Source organism: Nicotiana sylvestris, chromosome 5 (genome assembly GCF_000393655.2).
Source record: "Nicotiana sylvestris chromosome 5, ASM39365v2, whole genome shotgun sequence".
In the NCBI taxonomy this organism is placed as follows: domain Eukaryota; kingdom Viridiplantae; phylum Streptophyta; class Magnoliopsida; order Solanales; family Solanaceae; genus Nicotiana; species Nicotiana sylvestris.
In genome coordinates, this window is record NC_091061.1 from 109,490,568 (window position 1) to 109,510,806 (window position 20,239).

The following is a 20,239-nucleotide window of genomic DNA, read 5'->3' on the forward strand; positions in this document are numbered from 1 at the left end:
GAAGTGTTATTTACCCGATTTGATTGTATTTCAGGATCCAATATTTTTTATCATTAAATTAGTTATTTCAATTGGAAAAAATGAGAATTTTTGTAAAAACTTTAAAAAATATATATAAAATGAGGATTTGAAAGTCGATTTATATTAGAATTGGATAATTTTGTATGGTTGGACTCGTATCAGAATGGGTGTTCGGTTGTGAGTTTTGTCGGATTCCAAGGTGTGATCTTGGGGTTGAATTTTTGAGTTGACTTTTTAGTTTTCCTTAAAGATCGAAGCTTTATTATCCGAAATTATTTCCTATGATTTGATTATGATATTGAATTATTTTGGCTAGATTTGAGCCGTCTGGAGATTTGTTTCATACAAGAAGGTCAATTTAGAGTATTGATTTGGCTTCTTTGTGGTAAGTATCTTGCCTAACTTTGCATGGGGGAACTATCCCTTAGGATTTGAGTCGTTTGTGCTATTTGTGTTATGTGAAAGTCATGTACACGAGGTGAGGGGTGTGTACTCGGGCTTATATGTGAAAATTGACCCGTTTAGACTCTTGGGCTTCTTCATGTATTTATTTGGAATTGTTAGCACATGTTATATCTTTTATTCATCATGTTTACTATCAGATGCTTTATTTGAAGTTGTCGTTACATGTCACATCCTTTACTTGTCAAGTTTATTCTTATGTGCCTTATTTGAGAGGTTCAAGAGGTATAGTCCACCTACTTTCAATGGAACAACTACCGAGGATGTACATGGCTTTATTTCTCCGCACCATGGGTATTGTGGAGTTCAGCGGAGTTTCTTTTACTATATTTCAGTTGTAGGGAGAAGCGTATCAATGGTGGAAGGTTTATGAGGAGGGTTGACCAGTCGATGCAGCACTACCCACTTGGGCTCAGTTTTTAGAAATGCTTTTAAGGGAGTTTGTTCCCCAGTCCCTCCAGGATGCGTGGTACACAGAGTTTGGAAACTTGCATCAGGGCACCATGACAGTGTCAGAGTATGCTATCATGTTCAGTGAGTTATCTTATCAAGCACCTACTTTGGTCCGTACAATTAGAGAGTGAGTCTGCAAATTTATCAAGAGGCTCAGTTACGGTCTTAGATTTAGCATGGCTCGGGAGTTGGAGACTGATACTCCATTTCAGCATGTTGTGGAGATTGCCAGGAGATTAGAGCTTATTCATGGTAAGGAGAGGGAGGATAAGGAGGCCAAGCGGTCTCGAGGTTCTAGAGGATTCAATGGATTCTACTCTTCAACTATGACCCATCATGGTGGAGGCTCGGGTAGTCGGCCAGTATAGTCCGCAATTCAGACTACTCATGCTGCTCCAGTTAATCACAATACTCATATGGAGTAGTCATCTTTTATTACACCACCTGCATGGGGTTTCCACAGCGGTTATTCCAATTATTAGGCATAGACTCAGTACGAGCATCCATGCCCGCAAAGAGTTTGTTATGAGTGTAAAGATAATGGGCACATCATGAGAGATTGTTCCAGACTCGAGAGAGATAGATTTCATCAAAGCACTCAGGATAGGGGCTCCATTCAGGTGCTATTCCACCTGCATAGCCAGCTAGGGGTAGATGACATACGGGTAGAGGACACCCTAGAGGGGGAGGCCCGACCCGTTGATATGCTTTTACGGTAGGGCTGAGGTTGCTGCACCAGATGGTGTTGTTAAAGGTATAGTTTTGATTCGTTATAGAGGAGTATCATTCTTATTTTGATTCAGTTCTGCTTATTAGAGTGAGTCCTTCTATCTTGCTTCACATATGGATGAGTTTCCCAATTCTTGTACTCTACTTATGTGTTTACCCCTGTTGGGAGATTCTATAGTATCGTTTTGTTTTATTTACCATTGAGAGTTAAAAGACTATATGGAACTTTATGTTACTCCTTACGGTAAGTTTTGATGTGATTTCTTGATGGTTTGGTTACGATTTATGATTTAGGTGTTCTACCAATATGGGAAGTCTGTTATGTGTTGTGATTTTGTCTTGTGGAATTGAGTTAGTGGAAGTTTTCGGTTGGTGTGAGGTGTATTCTACTTGTGATTCAGAGCTGAGGGTGAGACCCCACACATATCAAATTATTTCACCTATGGGGTTAATTCTGTCACGACTCAAAATGCAATAAAGGTCGTGATGGCGCTGGACACCACTGTCAGGCAAGCCAACCATAATTGCGTAATTTAGTTCTCGTTTTAGTATTTTGGAAACCATTGTTTTTCTTCAATATAATAATAAAAGATGAGATTTCAAAATAAACAATAATATTTTAATTATGTCATCAATGAATAATCCAAAATCATCCTAGAACACGGTGTCAAAAGAGCATGAGCATCAACAAGGAAAAATAAATAAAATACATCATCTGTCCGGAATAAAAATTTGGACAGGAAAGAAAAATGTAAATACTCTGAAGGAGACTCTGCTGCAGCGGATCGTAGCATAAGATTCAGCTCACCTAATTCCCCGTATCAACTATGTCGCTACGCCCAGAAGGCCGCTAGATATACATGTGCCTGTACAATAAAATGTACATCAAGTGTAGTATGAGTATGCAAACAATACGTACCCAGTAAGTATCTAACCTAATCTCGAAGAAGTAGTGATGAGAGGTCAACTCCGACACTTACTAGTGGTCCAGTAGTAATGTACTAATAATATAATTAGTCGTGGATTTTATTAAAAACAATAGTAAACTTAAGAAATCATGAAGCAAGTAAACAGTCCTTTTGATAACTTGGGATTTCCAAATTTATTTTCATCATTTATCAAGTTATCTCAGACTAGGGAGGCAATATTATTATTTATAAATTTCAAGGTAAACAACACAAGCATGTGCAAATCATGCCGAGGTCGTGCGGTCCGATCCAACATAATATTTAAACTGTGCACTGCCAGAGGGTCGAATGACGCCAACCATAGATGCATCTATTTAATCTACCGAGGCGTTCGACCTGTTCCACAAAAGATAAATACATTCAAACAGTCAATCAAGAATTCAACAAGGGGCAATTATACAAGGAAAAGGCAATTTCTCCTTTAAAAGTCCAAAAAATAATATTTAGCCTTTTAGAAATTTATTTACCAAGTTCAATATGATTTAAGCAATTTAAATTGACAACGAGGTTGCAAATATTGCAAGTAAAGCATGCTTTTGGGTTTTAGACTACCCAGACTTAAGCATAATAGTAGCTACGTACAGACTCTCGTCACCTCGTGCGTACGTAACCCCCACAAATAGGAGCACATAATGATTTAGTTCACCTATAGGGTTAAGTTCCCTCTTACAAGGTTAGAAAGGAGACTTACCTTGCTTCGAAGTTCCATAAACGGCTCTCAACCCATCCAAGCAACTCAAATCGATGCCCAACGCTCCAAAACTAGTCAATAATTAGGCAAACCTATTAATATATGCTCAATTACTCATTTTAATCTTATTTGTAACAATTTCTAACCCCGATCGAAAAGTCGATAAAAATTACCCTCAGGCCCACGTGCCCGGATTCCGAAATTTTTGAAGGTAACTTTACCCATAACCCCACGAACTCAAATATATGATTTATTCCAAATTGCATGTCCAATTTCGTGGTCAACATCCAATAATATCAATTTTTAGGTCTTCTACTAAAAATCCACAATTTCTACTAATTTTCATATTCCAATCCATGTATAATTCATGTATTTAACTCACAAATGGAAAAATCACTTACTTAGTGATGGGTAACGAAGAAGCTCCTCCAAAATTTCCCTAATCTCGGATCCCATGAAAGATTTGAGATAAAATGAGCCAAAACCTATTTTTAAAACAACTCACTGGCCAGCACTGCCTATCTTCGTGTTCGCGTTCCTCACGACGCTTTTGCCCTCACTGCTTCGCGTTCGCATACCCAGCCTCGCATTCGCATAGGCCAAACGACCTCAGGCCTAGTCCTCATTTCCTTCTATGCGTTCCCCACTCCCCACTCACGTTAGCGTAGGTTCCTCAAGTTCTTCACCGCGTTTGCGTCTCACCCTTTGCGTTCGCGAAGGCCAATCACAACAGCCCCACAATTTCCTCTTCGCGATTGTGGGACTTCCTTCGCGTTCGTGAAGAATGACACCAAACACCAGTAATAGTAGTTCCCAAACAGCTCCAAATGATCCGAAACTACCCCGAAACACACCCCGAGGCCCCCGGGACCTTAACCAACTATACCAACACGTTCCAAAACACATTACGAACTTAGTCGAGCCTTCAAATCACATCAAACAACGTCGAATTCATGGATTACACCTCATTCCAATTTAATGAACTTTAGAATTTCAAACTTCTACATTTGATGCTGAAACCTATCAAATCACGTTCGATTGACCTCAAATTTTGCACACAAATCATATTCGACATTATGGACCTACTCCAACTTCCAGAATCTAAATCCGACCCTAATATCAAAAATTCCACCTCCAGTCAAACTTCTCAAAACCTTTAAGTTTCTAACTTTAGCCAAATGACTCCAAAATGACCTATGAACCTCCAAATTCACTTCCAGACGCGCTCCCAATACCAGAATCACCATACGCAGCTATTGCTAGACTCCGAATCCCATACGGACATCGGTAACATTGAAATGCACTTCAACCCAATTTATGAAATTTTTCCAAAAAGGCTAACTTCTGCAATAGGTGCCGAAATGCCGGGTCATCCAAAACCTGATCCGGACATACGCCCAAGTCTGAAATCATCATACGAACTTGTTGGAACCTTCAAATCCCAATTTCGAGGTCGTCTAATCAAATACATCCTTAGTCAATTCTTCCATCTTAAAGCTTCTAAAATGAGAATTTTCTCTCAAAATCAATCCCGAACTTTCCAAAATTCAATTCCGACCATGCGTACAAGTCATACTACCTGAAGTGAAGCTACTCATGGCCTCAACTATCGAATGACGCGCTAGAGCTTAAAACGATCAATCGGGTCGTTACATTCTCTCCCACTTAAACATACGTTCATCCTTAAACCTGCTAAGAACTGCATTGGAGTTGTCCGAAATCGCTGTTTAACACCTCGAGCACCTACCCGTGGTACCACAACTTAGTTGAGCACATTAACCCGAGCTAATCTGAAGATATTCTCTTTTATTTAGGCAAATAAGCCTTATAACCTAATTCTAACACCCGGAATTCTCTGCCAGGCTTGTCTCTAACATACGAACACCGTATAAATCACCACATGATGCACCAATACATGATTGTATACCTTTGCTGAATCCACACCATGCATTACATAATTCACATGACCATAATAGCATTCTCTAATAACAATAGCTGAAATTTCACGAATTCGATGCTCCCAATGCACTCATAACATACATAAGTCTTGTTCCAACTCTTGCAGTACCGCCACAACGGAAGAGATGTGTAGAAATTCGTAACCAAATGCCGAGTCAACAAATCGGTGAGTCTCTCCTCCTTACAGGAACCATTACCTCATTATGAACCAAATAAAAATATTTTCTCTTTAATATACTTTATATGGTCCTATTGCACAGATCCCAGATCCAGTAATCTCGTCTCACCCCGTATAAGCTGTTCAAGAAATAAGTCACCTCCGACGCTTCCAAAAGTCTCATAAGATGCCACAATGTGCCAATAAGATACTAACTCTAATGTGATTGTCACAACCCCAAACCACCACAGTCGTGATGGCCCCTATCACAGTACTAGGCATGCCAATTCATAATCTGCAGTTGAATAACCAAATGTCTTGTAAAATCTCTAGTTTCAATGAAAATCCTTTAAAAAAAATTATTCAACATTTCCAATAGAGTCTCAGTATAAAAGAAGAGTGAAAATAGGAAATCTCACAAACAAGCCCCTCGGGCAAAGTATCACTCATAAGTATAGCCTCTCGGGCAAGTCTCTCAGTCACTCGTGACTCAACTCTCGTCAATTAGTACTTACACTCAACACTCCATCTCAATAGATATCTCATAATAATAACCGTTGTGGCGTGCAACCCGATCCATAATATATAGTTGACTATGCTCACTGGGGGTGTACAAACTCCGGAAGGGCTCCAACAGTCCAATCACTATATCGCTGTGGTGCGTAGCCCGATCCAATATATTGTTGTGGCGTATAGCCCGATCCATAAATATATATATATATATATATATAATCCTCACCATCAGGTCCTCTCTCTCTCTCTATCTCAGTCACTAAACTCACAGCCACTAGGGCATCTTGGTGAAAATCAGGGAAACTCAGCCCAAACAGTTTTCATATATTTGAAGGTAGAGTAATGAAACTGAATCAATAATAAACATGTAAAATCATGACTGAGGATATGCTTTCAAATCAAAACAATGTAAGGAAAGTAGTAAAATACCCCTAAGGGTCTAAACAGTTCGGCACAAGGCCCCAAACATGACATTTAGCCCAAGTTAACGGATTCGTTTCTAAAACACATGGATATCATATAAAGTTTTATCAAAATATACAACTTTACAGTCGCCACAGGACGGACCAAGTCACAATCCCTACGGGTGTACGCCCACACGCCCATCACCTAGCACGTGCGTCACCTCATTTATCAAAACAGTATGAAATTCTGGGGTTTCATACCCTCAGGTCTAGATTTACAATCGTTACTTACCTCAAACTGGATGAAATCCTATTCTGCGATGCCCTTGCCTCTTGACTCGGACTCAACTCGCATCGAATCTATCCAAAATCAGAATCATAACATCAATATACGCTAAGGGAACAAAGCCCATGAGAAAATAATCAAATTACATCAAAAATCCCGAAATTGGTCAAATCCGACCCCGGGGCCCACATCTTAAAATCCGATAAAAATCACATCCATAGAATCCTTATCCTTCCACGAGTCCATATATACCAAGAAGATCAAAATCAGACCTCAAATGGCCCTTCAAATCCCCAATTTTACCTCTCCAATTTCAAGCCCTAACTTCCCAAATTTTTCACCCTTAATCTCATAAATTTCATGCTTAAACAACTAAAAATCAACATAGAATCAAGTTTTAGATTCAAGAAACTCACCTCAATGGAAACCCCCTTGATTCCCACTTCAAAACCCTCTAAAAAGCTTCAACTCCGCATAAAAATGGTGGAAAACAACCCAAATTCCGCGAAGGAGAACTTATATACTTTCTGACCCAAGGATTCTGCACATGCGGTCCTTTTTCCACTTCTACGGTACCTCTTCCGCGGTCTAACCAACCACATATGCGGTTTTCACTTATTGCCCTGGAACTGCATCAGCAACTCTCTACCCGTACCTGCGGTCTCGCATGTGCGTTCCTTTTTCCACACCTACGGCTTCTTCCCTTTTCACTTGTGGCCGCATCTGCGGCTGTTCCAGCGCTTTTGCGATCTCGCACCTGCGGTTCCCAATCCGTAGGTGCGATTATGATAGGGGCAGCAGCTGAAGCTGCACACTTTCAAAACAAAACCTTCCAAAAATCTTTCCAATCCATCAGAGGCTGTCACACCTCCTTTTTACATACCCGATAGGGCGCAAGGGAGTTTTTTCCAATTAAAGGACAATCGAAACGGGATTGGTTTAATTATTTCAGAGTCACCACTTGGGAGATTTAGGGTGTCCCAAGTCACCAATTTTAATCCCGAATCGAGGAAAAGAATGACTCTGTATTACAGTCTGCGTACCAGAAATCCGGATAAGGAATTCTGTTAACCTGGGAGAAGTTGTTAGGCATTCCCGAGTTCCGTGGTTCTAGCACGGTCGCTCAACTGTTATATTCGGCTTGATTATCTGATTTTATACAAACATGAACTTATGTGCAAATTTTAACTTCTAACCACTTTTGTCGTTATTATTATTTTACAAGAATTGCAACGTCGTGAAAACATATCTCGAACCACGTTACATCAATGCACCCGTGGTTATCGATATATCTCGACTCGGTTGAGATTTGGATTTGGGTCACATAAATGTGCACCCGAATTAGGAAAATAAATTGTTAAAGGCGCGCCTAAAGCAACTAGCGTCTTGTTATTTTGGGGAAGGTCGTAAAAATCCGTTAAACGGCACATCCCGAATTCTAAACACTTTAATATATACATACATTTAGAGGGCCCCGCAGCTTTGTACATTTTGTTTGTCGAGGCTCGTCTCGTTCTATTTTTAAAAGGAATTTGCGACGTCATGGACATGCATCTCGAACCCTATCACAATCAATGTACCCGCGATTAGAAACACATTTTGAATCCGTCGAGATTTGGATTTGGGTCACATAAATGCGCACCCGAATTTAAGAAGGTAAAATTATTAAATACGCGCTTGAAAAGGCTATCGCGTTATTATTCCGGGAGGTCGTGAGATTTGCTAAACGACCCACCTTAGGGACTGAATGCTTCAATATATACATTTAACGAGGGCCCCGCAATTTGTGCGTTTTTCTTTATTTCTGTCGAGGCTCATCTCATCCTTATTTTAAAAGGATATCCTATAGCAACTACGTTTCTTGTCGCGTTTGTCTCTACTAATTGAAAACAGTAGATAGCCCTAATTAATTACATGCTTGCAAGTTATCTATAACAGAATTCCGAGTGCTTGCGCAAAATCAGAAGCACGACCACGTACATGGTCAGCCGAGCAAAAATTAAAGGCCCAAATCCAGCCCATGCGTGATGGGCCAGACCTGGGCCATTGATTGTCCGATGCAGGCCTGCTTGGTCTGTTTTGACCTGGGCTCGACCTTCGTGAGGTTGAGATTGCAAGCCCTGTGTTCTTTGTCTTAAAATATGGTTTAACAGTTATATATGGCAATTTATCAGAAAGGAAAGAACTTAACTAGTAGTGTACGATTTTCATGCTTGACAAACATTACAGACTTGTACTACACCATTGAACTAAATCTGAGATACAACCTACTGCCTTGGGCATACTCTTATCACCAACCTATATACACAGTCTAACATTCAACTACCATACATTGACATTTATTAGGCATGAAGACTATCTCCAGCATCCAAAACAAGAATGTAAACTATTATACATTATAAGAGGCCTAACACAATAGTCTATGTATATATAAGCATCTGCAGATCTTCTCTTTTACATTTATGCTCAAACCTTTCAAGTTACAGTGATATTATATTTGTGTACCTGGTATAGAGGAGCAAAAGAAAAAGAAAGATGATCAGCTGAGTGGTACACAGCAGGCATAGCAGCAGCGGATAAATAGCACAACACAGCAACAACCAAACAGCCACAAAGATGCAGTTCACACGTTGGTCGAGCAACAGGCTAATACTCCCAGAAAAACAGGATAGGCAACAAAACCAGTCGAGAAAGGAAACAGAGTATTTTGGGCTATAGCCACAAGAGTTCAATAACCACCAAGGCTCAGCAAATAACCAGCACAGTTTCGACAATCAAAACTCAAACCACAGTACACAGAAAGCTCGGTAGTAACAATCACAGCAGAAGAACATAGACTTCTCTTAATGGAACAAATAACAATCCCAGTTAGGATAACCAACTTGGTTTCTTTTTACAGTTTTTTGGACAGTGTTCAGTTACAGTATTTCTGAAAATTTCTTTCTGTTTTTTTTCCAGTTTTCTTCAACTCACAAGATCTCCCTTCAAGACTAAAATTTTCCGCCCCTTTTAAGTTCTGAAATGGCCTATTTATAAGCCAAACAACCAGTGCAGTCAAGCTGCCTGGATCCTGCCAATTTGCAGACTGCCCATACCTATTAAATCCCACGCCTAAGCATCTTTTTGATGCCAGCCATTTGTTCCCCACGCTTGGCCTTATTCTTTAATCAAGAGTTATGGGTTCATTTAAGTATTCATTTTAAACCCCCATACTCTTGTGTCTTGTTCCCCATTTGCATTAGTTTAATCCTAAATTAGTACCCTACTTGTCAGCTCACTTAAACTAAGCTTTTTCCTGTTTTTCTCGAACCCCAGACTACCCTTGTTAACCTTGATTATTACTGCCCTAAACCCCTTGCAGCATCAGGGCATTTTGAACTTCTGAAAGTTCAATTCAAGACTGCCCTAGCCTGATTCTTTTAATTTGTTTACAATGCAGTTACAAGCTAGTAGTCACAGCTAATGTCAAGCATCCAATTAACAATCAACAGGTTCATTCACTTACGTGAAGTTGTACGAATTAGAATATTTGAACATTCAGTCGTAGGAAGTTAATCGACGACATTTATCAAGTCGACTATACTAATTATAACAGGTAACAATCAGTCGTTCATATAAACCAATACATACAGGGACCTGAAGGTCTTCGGACAACTTTGGTCAATCACTGGGAACCTATATAAGTTATTTATGCGACGACTATCCTAATCGGACATGTTTATCATAAGATACGTTCAAATCACACACAGAAAACAATCGACCAAATAAAAGGTCTTTGACAGAGATGGAAGAAATCCGAATGAAAAATAACAAAAATAACAAACAAATACAACGAAACATGCTGACAACTTAATTAGCAGTTGAATAAAACAAAAAGGAAAAGAAAAACTTACCGAGAAATGTCCAAACAAAATTGATCCAAATCTGACTCAACTCTGACCCTTTGAGGCCGAACAAACTTTAATCAGGGTGTTCTCACATGAGAACACCTTGATTAAGGTCTATTAGACCTCAAACCCCCGTTAAGGCTAGCCGGATTCCCCAGGTTCATGTGTTCTAAGGTCTGGATTTTCAGATCTGGTTTTTTAGAAGTTGTGGGTAGATTCGGACCAAACCAAGCCTGGTTTGGTCACGAAGGGGGTCAGGGGAGTGTCTGGTATGAAGATGGTGAGGTTTGGTATAGGTCCGGGTTCGACTCGAATCTTCAAATGAAGATTCGAGATGAAGGAAAGGGATTCGAGGCTAGGGGGTAATAGATCCATGTTCAGGAGAGTGAGGGGGTCCTAGGGTGTTCAGGAGGTGGTCACCGGCGTTCATGCCGCCGGGTTCTGGTGAAGGGGAAACTAGGGCGGCTGCTAGGGTTTCGGGGGTTTCAGGGCTTGGTGAGGAAGGAGCTGAGTGAAGGGGGGGGGGGGTTCGACTAGGGGGCGTGGGGTGTGATAGAAAGCTTATATATGGTCTAGGGGTTTAGATCTGAGCCGTTGGATCAGATGATCTCAACGGCTTGGATCTGATGGTGAGGGGTGAGACGAGGTCGTTTGGTATTAAAACGGGGTCGTTTGGGTTTAAGTGATGGATTGGGTTGGACCGGCTAAACAGGTCGGGTCACGGGTGCGGATGTGGACCGTTGGATCAAGAGGCTTAGACGGCTCAGATCGACTTGCCTGAAACGGCGTCGTTTGAATTGGTGCTTGGGCAGGCCGGATTTGGACTGGACTTGAGTGCCGATTTTGGGCCTATTTCGTTTCATTTTTGGGCCCAAACCGATTTTCAACTCTTTTTTTTTCTAATTTTAAAACAAAAAATGAAAAATAACAAATAAATAGTAAAACAAATGAAATTAAAACAAACAACAATGTAACACTTCAACACCATTATCACACCAAATTAAAATGTTCAAGTAAGTTAAATCACAACCTAGAACGAACAATGCACATATATTTTTGAATTTTCTTTTAACTACTGAATTACGGTTTGATTACTATGACAGACATACCTTGTGTTTTGACTGATAAGATCAAAAAATGCAAAAAAAATGGGATGAACCACAAATGACTAGCAGTACATGTCATGAAAAATTGGAAAATTTGTACAGCGAGGTCACTGGTCACTATTTTTGTTTTCTTTTGGAGTGCTTGTCCGTGAAACAAAAATCACGTGCTTACAGCTGCCCCTCTTTGCATGAAGACACGAAGGGTTTTCGTGCCAAGATAAAGCGGGCGATTTTTGCTCGTCCGAGTACTCCGTGTGAAGCATTTTTGAAAAAGATTTGACCGAACCTTTGCTTCAGAGGTTTCCTACTTATCCTGGGCTGAACAGGAATCAGGTCAATGTAGTTCGGGAAATTTTGGTAGCTGGGACTACCGTGTGACTGTAGTGCTTGTTGTTGTCGTGCGCTGCTGCATGCTGCTGCAGGATGCTACCGCTCGCCGATCTCTTTGTTACATTGTTCTGAAAGGAAAAACAAGAAGCTAAGCTAGACTATGGATCATGAGGTCTCATCTATCTTCAACTTGTTCTTGTTGCCTTGCTTTCTTGTCGGCCAACGCTTTCCTCCGATGCCTTTATTTTGTGGACTTGGGGGATGATACTGGTCCTTCGCCTTTTCTGAATGCCAGTTTTCATCACTACGCTTGATCTGCTGGGGACATGGCCCTCTTCTTTAAACCTTTCAATGGTTCCTTCAGTGGTATGGCTTTCTTCATTAAAATTGTTATGTTGGGCATGCTGTAACGTTCCCAAACTGCTTCTTTTGAGACGCGTTCCTTTTTCCTTTTGAATTGCGCGCTTGCCTTTGCAAACTTCTGCTTCTTGGTGCTGGGGATTTTATTGTTTCCTGCTTGGGGGTCTCTGTTGTAACCTTCCGCCTTCAGGTGGGGTTACTGATTCCAAAATCTAAAACTGAAAAGTATTCCCGCATTTTACTGGTGGGCGACCTAGAACTTAAATGTATTCCCGCATTATACTGGTGGGCGACCTAGAACTTAAATGTATTCCCGCATTATATTGGTGGGCGACCTAGAACTTAAATGTATTCCCGCATTATACTGGTGGGCGACCTAGAACTTAAAAGTATTCCCGCATTTTACTGGTGGGCGACCTAGAACTTAAATGTATTCCCGTATTTTACTGGTGGGCGACCTAGAACTTAAATGTATTCCCGCATTTTACTGGTGGGCGACCTAGAACTTAAAAGTATTCCCGCATTTTACTGGTGGGCGACCTAGAACTTAAAAGTATTCCCGCATTTTACTGGTGGGCGACCTAGAACTTAAATGTATTCCCGCATTTTACTGGTGGGCGACCTAGAACTTAAATGTATTCCCGCATTTTACTGGTGGGCGACCTAGAACTTAAAAGTATTCCCGCATTTTACTGGTGGGCGACCTAGAACTTAAAAGTATTCCCGCATTTTACTGGTGGGCGACCTAGAACTTAAATGTATTCCCGCATTTTACTGGTGGGCGACCTAGAACTTAAATGTTTTCCCGCATTTTACTGGTGGGCGACCTAGAACTTAAAAGTATTCCCGCATTTTACTGGTGGGCGACCTAGAACTTAAAAGTATTCCCGCATTATACTGGTGGGCGACCTAGAACTTAAATGTATTCCCGCATTATACTGGTGGGCGACCTAGAACTTAAAAGTATTCCCGCATTATACTGGTGGGCGACCTAGAACTTAAATGTATTCCCGCATTTTACTGGTGGGCGACCTAGAACTTAAAAGTATTCCCGCATTTTACTGGTGGGCGACCTAGAACTTAAATGTATTCCCGCATTATCTTGGTGGGCGACCTAGAACTTAAATGTATTCCCGCATTTTACTGGTGGGCGACCTAGAACTTAAATGTATTTCCGCAGTTTACTGGTGGGCGACCTAGAGCTGAAAAAGTATTCCCGCATTTTACTGGTGGGCGACCTAGAACTTAAATGTATTGAGATTGTTTTCCCGTTCTTCCGAGAAAATTTTTGACAATCGGTAAAAAATTTTCTGCCCCGGTTTTTGGTGATTTCCCTGGCGTTGCGTCTTGCTGCCATTATCAATCCTTTGTTTTCCTGCAGCAGACAAAAGGATTCAGTCAGTTTCACTTTTGGTGGGAAGAGGTGCCTTTCCGGTGGATGCTTCTCCTTCTCTTTCCTTTTTTCTTGCTCCGTGTCCCCATAATTGGTTGGCGGACAAAATCGCTTGCTGGGGGTTTCCGGCCTGCTGGGGGACGGTTTTCCATTTATCCCCCTTTTCTTCTCTCTTTTTACAGTACATGCTGTGGGAGTCTGCTTTTCCTCTCGAAACCACTCCCTTTAGGAGTTTACTTCCTCCAAAACCGCAGGGCACAACATTGCAGTGCTTGGGGCCAGCCTTTAGGACTGTTGGGGTTATCCTGCATTTGATGAATCCCCTCCGGTCTCTGGTAGTAAGCTTTGAAAAATCCTTTTCAAGACAAATTTTAGGAAGAGAAATAAAAGATAGAAAAAGGAGAAAATCTTTCTGAACCAATATTTGGTGGGAGAAGAAACTCAGAAGAACTTATCTGGAGGACATGACTGGTCCCCGTGATCATGACGTGCACCATAGATTCCCGACCCAGTCTAGTTGTATCAATCGATTTGCCCGATGGTCTGACTTGCTGGGGATGATAAATGAGTGTCCATTTCGTTGCGAATGTGGTTGCTTTTTGTTGATCTGTCTTGTCGCCTCATAGTGCCCTTCGAGGGGTTTTCACTAATGAGACTCTCTCTTTTCTCTCATCTCCCGGCGCCTTATGGTGCCTGTGAAGGTTTTCACCGATAAGACTCTCTCATTTTATATCTCTCATCTTACGTCGCCTTTCGGTGCCTGTGAAGGTTTTCACCGATAAGACTCTCTTATTTTATTTCTTCATTGAGGAATCGGGGTGTTGTCGATACGACCCTCTCTTCTGGAGATTCCTTTGACCATCAATTCATTCCCAGTCTTATGATCTCTTCTTTGCTGGGGATCAGTGTATTATTCTCGGCTTTATTTGCCTGACTTGGCATCTCTTGGATATTGATCGGGAGGTCTTTTGGACGTCGATGTTGGTTTTGGTGTGGGGATAAAGAAAGGCTATCAAAAATGAAAATAATTTTGATGGGTGATCTGCTACAACTCTTGGAATCAAACCTTTGTTGGAACTTAAAACATAGCCTCTGCCCCAGTTTTCTTGCTTGGGGGAATTTTATTTTTTATACTTATGTTGAGCTATGTGCGTTACGCACACTGTGCCTATTATGCACACTATGTACATTATGCATCCTATATACACTATGATGCACACTATGACCGAGCCGTGAGGCGCCTACGTATCCTCTTTGAGGAATCAGGTCAAACGTAGTTCCCACCGTTTTGTATCTCTTATGATTTTATCTTCTTTTCCTTTTCTTTCTCCTTCTTTTCATTCTCCTTTAAAGATTTTTCTTTTTCTTTTCTTTTCTTTTTTTTTCTTTTTTTCTTTTTTTTTTCTTTTTTTTTCTTTTTTTTCTTTTCCATTAGTGATTCCAAAAGAGGGGTATAGAAGAATAACTTAAGGCTCAAAGGGGGAAGCAAGGGTTAAAAGTGTTTGGATAGAAGAAAGAATTGCCTCCGTCATCTCATTATCCAATAAATGCCAAATACAAACAAACGAACCAATAATTGCCATAATTAAAGAAATTACGCATAATATCTCTTGACTGCATCAGAATTGATAGCCATGTCGACACATCTCCCCTCGATATCTGTCAAACACAAAGCACCGTTGGACAATACTCTGGTCACGATATAAGGCCCTTGCCAATTTGGGGCGAATTTGCCTTTTGCCTCGACCTGATGTGGGAGGATCTTCTTCAATACCTGCTGCCCTACTTCAAACTTCCTGGGGCGCACCTTCTTATTATATGTTCTCGCCATTCTCTTCTGGTATAGCTGACCATGGCACACTGCTGCCAATCTTTTCTCATCTATCAAGCTCAACTGTTCCAATCGAGCTTTGACCCATTCATCATCATCAATCTCAGCTTCAACGACAATTCGGAGGGACGGAATTTCGACCTCCGCTGGTATTACAGCCTCAGTTCCGTACACCAACAAATAAGGAGTTGTACCTATGGAAGTCCGGACGGTAGTGCGGTAACCTAACAAAACAAAGGGTAATCTCTTGTGCCATTGTCTGGACCCTTCCACCTTTTTTCGCAGTATCTTCTTGATATTCTTATTGGCTGCTTCGACTGCTCCATTTGCCTTGGGACGATATGGGGTGGAATTGCGGTGTGTAATCTTGAATTGTTGGCATACCTCTCTCATCAGGCTGCTATTAAGATTCGCACCGTTATCCGTGATGATTACTTTTGGGATCCCAAATCTGCAGATGATATGGGAGTGCACAAAATCCACCACTGCCTTTTTAGTTACCGACTTGAAGGTTTTAGCCTCAACCCATTTGGTGAAGTAATCAATGGTCACTAGAATGAACCTATGACCGTTGGATGCTGCCGGTTCGATAGGTCCAATGACATCCATGCCCCATGCTACAAACGGCCAGGGTGCTGACATCGTATGTAACTCTGTTGGCGGAGAATGGATCAGATCTCCATGTATCTGACACTGATGGCATTTCCTCACGAAAGTGATACAGCCGTGTTCCATGGTGAGCCAATAACATCCTGGTTGAAGGATCTTCCTTGCCAATACATATCCGCTCATGTGTGGCCCACAAACTCCAGCATGTACTTCTGCCATAACCGTCGTGGCTTGACTGGCATCTATGCATCTCAACAATCCCAAATTCGGGGTTCTTTTGTACAACACTCCTCCGCTGAGGAAGAAACCATTCGACAGACGCCGAAGGGCTCTTTTTGGTCTCCAGTGGCCTGTTCTGGATATGTCCCCATTCTGAGGTATTCCTTGATGTCATGAAACCAGGGTTCGCCATCTGGTTCCTCTTCTACGGCGTTGCAATAAGCGTGCTAATCACGGACCTGGATGTGCAGAGGATCAACATACATTTTGTTAGGGTGGTGCAACATTGATGCTAAGGTGGCCAAGGCATCCGCAACCTCATTGTGAACTCTCGGGATATGTTTGAACTTCACCGATCGAAATCGCTTGCTCAGATCATGCAAGCATTGTCGGTATGGTATGAGCTTTAAATCTCGTGTTTCCCATTCACCCTGAATTTGATGTACCAAGAGGTCCGAGTCTCCCAAGACCAAGACGTCTTGGACATCCATGTCCGCAGCTAAGCGCAGACCCAGAATGCAAGCTTCATACTCGGCCATATTATTGGTGCAATAGAAGCGTAGTTGAGCCGTAACAGGATAATGGCGTCCTGTTTCAGAAATGAGTACTGCTCCTATTCCAACCCCTTTTGCGTTTGCAGCTCCATCGAAGAAAAACTTCCAACCCGGCTCCTCAGGTAATTCCAGCTCATTTGTATGCATTACCTCTTCGTCGGGAAAATACGTTCTTAAAGGCTCGTATTTTTCATCAACAGGATTCTCTGCCAGATGATCGGCCAGCGCCTGGGCTTTCATGGCTGTCCTCGTCACATAGACGATATCAAACTCTGTGAGTAGAATTTGCCATTTTGCCAACCTTCCCGTGGGCATAGGTTTCTGAAAGATATACTTCAATGGGTCCAAACGGGATATGAGATAAGTAGTATACGAAGACAGGTAGTGCTTCAACTTCTGAGCTACCCAAGTTAGGGCGCAACATGTTTTCTCGAGTTGAGTGTACTTGACCTCATGTACTGTGAATTTCTTGCTAAGATAGTAGATGGCCTGCTCCTTCCTTCCTGTGTCATCATGTTGCCCCAGTACACAACCAAATGAATTTTCCAGGACCGTCAGGTAAAGAATTAAGGGCTTCCCAGGCTTAGGCGGGACCAATACGGATGGATTAGACAGATACCCTTTGATTTGGTCGAAGGCCTCCTGACACTCTGCCGTCCAACCTACCGCAGCATCCTTTCTCAACAGCCGAAATATGGGCTCACAAGTTGCTGTGAGTTGGGCGTTGAACCTGTTGATGTAATTGAGTCTACCCAGCAAACTCATTACCTCTGTTTTGTTCCTTGGCGGTGGCAAATCTCGGATGGATTCAATTTTGGATGGGTCTAACTCAATCCCTCGTTGACTGACGATGAACCCTAGCAGCTTTCCTGATGGAACCCCGAATGCGCATTTGGCCGGGTTAAGCTTGATATCATACCTTCGGAGTCTTTGGAAAAACCTCCTTAGGTCTGCTACATGGTCCTCGTGACGCCAAGCTTTTATGATCACATCATCGACGTACACCTCAATTTCTTTGTGTATCATGTCATGAAACACAGCAGTCATTGCTCGTATGTACGTTGCCCTGGCGTTCTTTAATCCGAACGGCATTACCCGATAGCAGTAAGTTCCCCATGGCGTAATAAATGCTGTTTTTTCCGCATCCTCCTCGTCCATTAGGATCTGATGATAACCCGCATAGCAATCCACAAAGGATCCGATCTCGCGCCCAGCGCAATTATCGATCAGGATATGAATGTTGGGTAACGGAAAATTGTCCTTGGGACTTGCTTTGTTGAGGTTGCGGTAGTCGACGCACACCCTGATTTTTCCATCCTTCTTTGGGACTGGTACCACATTGGCCAACCACTCGGGATATCGAGTGACCCGAATGACCTTCGCCTGCAACTGCTTAATCACCTCTTCTTTGATCTTTACACTCATTTCTGTTTTAAACTTCCTTAGCTTTTGCTTGACCGGAGGGTATGCCGGGTCAGTGGGCAATTTGTGAACTACTAAATTGGTGCTTAATCCAGGCATATCGTCATATGACCATGCAAAAACATCTTTGAATTCCATGAGGGTTTTGACCAATTCTTCCCTGACATTCGGCTCAATGTGGATGCTGATTTTGGTTTCTTGGACGTTATCAGCGTCTCCTAGATTCACAGCCTCAGTGTCATTTAGGTTGGGTTTGGGTTTTTCCTCAAATTGGCACAGTTCTCGGTTTATCTCTTCGAAGGCTTCACCTTCGTCACATTCAGATTCATCGTCACAAACGACCTCTTGCATCATTGAGTCGGATTTAGATTGATTTATTAGACTAGGTCGAAGATCCGCTGTGCATGCCATGTCATTAGAACCAGTAAAAAGAGAACTGTTCAGAAAGAAAAAGAACAAAACAAAAATTAAAATGGGACAAAAAGAGAGAACTTTATTAAACTTGCGGGATAAAAGGGTTCACACTTTTACAAGACAAAAGTAAAATTTGGATTACACCCTGGAATAATCCAAACAAAACAAAACAAACAAAACATAAATCAAAGCCTACTACCAAGACTCCCCTCGGACAGGAAGATGAGTAACAGTCCAATTGTTGGCTTTGGCCTCAGGCCCCACAAACTGTATCTCTGCTCTGCTGGAACCTTCTCCAGCCTCTACCATACTGACATCAGCGAATAGCCTCTCGAAACTCTGATTCAGGTCCCCATCCATACCAATGGTCCTAGGATCTTTGGGACGGGCGACCCCTTGGCACTGGCTCTGACAAAGGACCTTGAGAGACGTGGCACCGGTTTGGGCAGAAACCAGACCCTCTTCTTCATTTTTCGCGCTTGCTTCTTATCTGCTGCGGTTGGTTTGAACCCCAATCCGAAAGTTTCCAGATTTTTAGGCAGGGTGACAGGTTGGACAATCCCCTGAAGCTCGACTCCCATGCCTTTTCCCGGCACAAATCCATTACCCAGCATTTCCGAGACCATCATGACTGTTGCGGCAGCTACCCTAGGGTGCGGGATGATTTCTCCTTTAGAAATTTTGTTGGCCGACACTGTATCGAAAATCTGGTAGACCCAAGGACCTTTGCCATCATCGGTCTCTATGAAAGGTACAATGGCGCCACCCATGGTGCGCGCCATGTCCTCGCCGTGTAGCACGACCTCTTGTCTTTCCCACTCGAACTTCACCATCTGATGTAGGGTGGAGGGCACTGCTTTGGCTGCATGAATCCATGGTCGTCCCAACAGAAGGTTATAAGATACTGTGGCATCTAACACCTGGAAGTCCATGGTAAACAGGACTGGACCGATGGTCAATTCAAGTACAACATCCCCCACAGTGGCTGTTCCGTTTCCGTCGAACCCTCGGACACAGATGCTGTTCTTGTGGATTATTCCGTGGTCGATCTTTAACTGGTTCAGGGTAGGTAGTGGACAAATATTGGCACTTGAGCCGTTATCTATCAATACTCGAGTTACCACCGAGTCCTCACATTTGACAGCTAGGTATAGAGCTTTATTATGCTCTGTACCTTCCACCGGCAGATCATCATCTGAGAACGTTACCCTGTTCACCTCGAAAATCTTGTTGACAATGGTTTCCAGGTGGTTTACAGAAATCTCATTGGGTACATGAGCTTCGTTCAATATCTTCATCAAAGCCCGTCGATGCTCCTCCGAATGAATCAGTAATGACAGCAGTGAGATCTGGGCCGGTATTTTTCTCAGCTGTTCGACCACGGAATAGTCCTGCACTTTCATCTTCCTCAGGAACTCCTCAGCCTCTTCTTCGGACAAAGGTTTCTTGGTTGCAACTGGGTTGGTTCTTC